Source organism: Apodemus sylvaticus, chromosome 2, assembly GCF_947179515.1.
Source record: "Apodemus sylvaticus chromosome 2, mApoSyl1.1, whole genome shotgun sequence".
NCBI lineage: Eukaryota > Metazoa > Chordata > Mammalia > Rodentia > Muridae > Apodemus > Apodemus sylvaticus.
Window position 1 is genome coordinate 44,260,737 of NC_067473.1, and position 4,453 is coordinate 44,265,189.

Here is a 4,453-nt window from a genome sequence, read left to right on the forward strand (position 1 = left end):
GTCTGATTAGATCCTGGGCTCTTCAGTCTTTTTGAAAACATAGGGAAGCAGAGGAAGCTCTATTCTCTTAACTCTCTGAACTGTGTTTGATATAGTCTATCACGTGGCCCTAAGCTGCTGTGGAGAGCTGCTAATAGGCCTAATAGCTCCATTGTAATTGTCCTTTTTTCTACAGCTTTACTAGGAGGCTATTATCTCCGTCTCCAAGCTATCTCGGAGATGGCTGTTTAAACAATGGAATTCTGTCAAAATAGGCTTTTACTGACAATTTTCCTTTCAATAATTGCAGCTGCTGCCTTCATGAACTCAACTCACTTTTCCTCTTTTTAGGTGTCTAATAGTTCCCAGGGGCCTCTCAGAGTTGCTGTGAGGAATTTAATAGTGTTTGTTCCTGCCTTTGGTGCCTTGACTTTTGCTTTTGTTTGTCTTAAGTTGTCATGCTGTATATTCAATACATTTGGTTTCCTATAGACAATTTTAAATATATCTTGTGAGTCACTGTATTTTAAAATAGAAATCATATCACTAAGAATCCTCACTTAGGACATTGTGACTTCACACAATTGGGTAAACTATTCTTACCTCCGCTCTCCACTCCTGAGATGTTTGCAAAGGCATTTTGTCATTTATTCTATTTCCTATATTATAATTTTTAGCAACAACACTGACTGATGTTTTTCCTTCTCTGCTGCCAATGTGTATATTAGACACAAATAGGTTGATTTCCTATGGTTCACAGTCTCTTGCTTCACAATTTAGTAAAGTATCATTATTTAAAGATAAACAAAAGAAAATTAGAACTCCTAAGGTAGCTTTTGAGATGATTTCATCATCTGGTTCATTTAAAAATCCCTCTTGTTACTGTCAAATACATAACAATTCTTCCATGAGAACCATTGTCATTTATATTCTAACACTGAAAAATATTAAAATCTATCCCCTGTAATTACCTCATTCACCTGACTGGAAGACCTCTGTAGCCACTGACTTCAAAACCCAAGAATACAACATGAGGAATAAATTTTTGTTCTTTGAGAAGATGGCTGCTGTTTCCCAAAACCTAAAGATCACTTAGTATTTACTTTTGATTTATTTATTATTAAGTAGACTATATCATAAACAGAAATGTGCTGGTAATGTGAGATAATATGTTTTGGTAATGGTCACAATTCAGGTGTTCACAATAAATGGTAATAATTTAGACTAAGTGAGATAATATGTTTTGGTAATGGTCAGATGCCAAAATTAAACAATTAAGATGTTCACAAAAAGTGGTAATAATTTAGACTAAATACTGAATAATACTGATGAACATTTATTGAGAAATAAATCAGTAGATTTACAAACCAATACTTTAATATTTTCAGATGCTATATTACTGTAATATTTCCTATAAGGTTGCTACTGAAATTGATGGTGTGCAATTTGTTCAACATGTTTGTATTTATAGAGATGAAAAGCGAAGAAAATGCAATAGTATTTGAGTAAGTAATGGAGCAAAAAGGCAGAGATACCCATTATTGTAAGGGCAGTCAGTTACTTTACTACAATGACTGCGATTCAGGAAGAAAGTGCTTAGAATTGGATAACTTTTCTTGTTATTTTGATTACAAATATGACACATTTCCTATATGCACCTTTATTCGTTTCCCAATAACGTTAAGAGTAAGAATAAGTCTCTTGGCTCTCATTGCTCATCACAGACCTGTCGACTCGCTGTTTTTCTGACCATGGTCAACCTCAAGTGTACCTTCATTGACAACAAGCTGAATGGAGTGTAGAAGGGCTCTGGTACGCAAGATCATCAAGTGCTTTGAGCAGAAGCAGGTTCCACGTAGTGGTCATGAAGTTCCCTCGGGTTTCTGAAGAACATCTGAAGCAGCACTACACTGTCCTGAAAAACCATTCTTTCCTCCAGGATCAGGGCTTGTGGTGACCCTGGTCTGGGAGAGGCCAGAGACCACTCCCTATGATCTGTGGGGATTTTTGCATTCAAGATGCCAGGAACATCATTCACAGCGGCGATTCAGCGGAGAGATATTAGAAACAGATTGACCTATGGTTTAAGCCTGAAGACTGATTGACTGTAAGCCTTGTGCCTATGAATGGGTGTATGAGCAGACATGGATAAACCAGAGTCCTTTTCTGCACTAATCGTGGTTTCCTAGACACAGCATTTCATCCCACTGAGTAGATTGGATCATCTTTTCTAAAACAAAGACTCTGGAACTGGGGGTGGGGAGAGTGAAAATCAAAGTCATTGAAGCCTTATTTCCTTACCTATCTAATACACAGTGTCGAGTCTTTCAATTTCTGATTTTAAATTTATCCCTTTGTCAATAAGCTACATCTCCCTTATAAGCCTCCCGTGTTCTTTTTCTGGAGTTTTCTATCCTGATTTCTGTCTCAAAAACCACTTGCATTTTGTTACTTCTACAAATATTCTTGTCACAACAAAAGAGGGCTAGGATAAAAGCTCTTTGTTCCTTGATAATGAATACAAAGATTCCTGGCCATTCCCTGTTCTCCTTGAAGTGCCAAGAACTCTCCCTTGTAGCATCCGTGATTATATGAGCAAATCACACTGCTATGTCACTCAGAACCTTCGTGAACACGATTTTTTTAACGCAGATTCTACAAATCCTGCCCAACTGTCTGCACAGATGAAGCTGTGACCAGTGTGTTTAAACACATAAGATAAACAGTGCCACTGGCTTCCCGAAGTTCAGGTGGCTCACTAAGTCCAACATTTCTTTCAATAATCACATTAGAGACAGATATGAGAGACCCGGTCATTACAATGAACTTCAGTGAAATTAATATAATAGTATATTTAGTTATATTGTTTTGATTCCTTAAAGGTCATTCAGCATTGTTTTATTATAGTGTGTAGGAACTGTCATGTTATTACAAATCATATTTTAAGTAACAGAGAATTTGATGGACCTCCTCTCTATTTCCATAGGAGCTGGACTTAAACACCTCTGCTCGTATTTTAATCAGAAAATTGTGCCACTCTGTCAGTAATACATTTAAACACAATTTTAATATCACAAATGCTTTGTCCTATATTGGCTCACTTTGGGCAGAAAATAAATTAACCTGCATTTACTACTTCATAATTAAAACATAACTGTTATTTATTTTTCTTATTGAATAAATAAGAGCAACCAGTTTTAAAGATTTAAAAGTAGATGTGACTTAGGAATGTGCAATTTTTTTCATATTTTAGTGGCTAGTATTTTTCAGGAACTTCTCTAAGAAATCAGTCCTAACAATAAAAGTATCTTATTCCACATGTGAAAGTCTCATGCCAATAAATCTATCATTTCTCTCATTCTTTCATACAACAGAGGAGTCTGCTAAAATGTAGGTAAACGTCTGTATTACCTGTTTGACATCTTGGCAAGCATGTTTGATATCTTGACAAACATATTTTTAAGACCTTTCAGGCTGATTAGGATATCAAAACTGTCATCCAACCTGAAGATTTATAGATTGCTCTTTCTCAGCTATGAAATAAAGGTTTTAGCTAAAAACCTGTGTCCTGTGACTTTAAATATAAACAAAACTAACATGTTTGCCCAAGGCATTATATTTCTTAATATTGTTAAATGAAGCAGTAGAAATGTATATAAAGAGATTATTCCTAAACAGTTGTTGCTGAAATCTCAAACAAATAGCTTCTGATCCTCTTTTTTAAATAACCCTAATCAGCAGTGGCTAAGCAACTGCTTTCCATTTTCTGAAAGTCAGTCTTGAAAACTGCCTGAGCACAAGATGACCAATTAGTGTCAGACATCACAAAGGAACTCAGAATGAGACACCTATAACTTTTAACAAGTTGTTAAATTATTGTTCAGGGGATTTCAGATGAATTTGAAATATATAAATAAGAGATAACTACCCAGAAGATTTATTGGCACATTATATTTTGGGACTTTTCCTTCTAAATTTTATAGTAGAAAATACTTCAATGAACATTTGCTTAAATGACTGAGATAGTTTTTCTTTCCTAAACTAAGCTCACTTTTATGCTCTAGAAGCATAAAACAGCATGGCAAATGATCATTGTAAATTCTCTCTCTCTCTCTCTCTCTCTCTCTCTCTCTCTCTCTCTCTCTGAGTGTGTGTCCATCTATCTATCTCTTTCTCTCTCTCTTATGTAAACAAAAGCAATGAGTTTATTTTTTAGGGGGGTTGTTTATTTTCATGTGTGAGACACTAGGGACATAGGAATCAATGACACATCATTATTGTGTCCTCAGAAAACAGCATAATTAGAAAGAGAACATTCATAGTTGTGGTATTTAACAGCAAGTGCAGTAGCAGTGGGAAGCACTGAGCATCAGAAGCACAAGACACAAACCCAGCTCAGTACTAGGGAAGTGCCTTTGGGCATGACGCCTGAGAGAGGCCCCACATAATGATCAGGAGGGACTGGGATACACAC

General features: G+C 35.9%; 1 pseudogene; it reads left to right on the forward strand.

The window, feature by feature from the left end:
• The first annotated feature begins 1,730 nt into the window (after positions 1–1,730).
• Positions 1,731–2,154, forward strand: LOC127677858 (nucleoside diphosphate kinase B-like; annotated as a pseudogene).
• Positions 2,155–4,453: the final 2,299 nt, after the last annotated feature.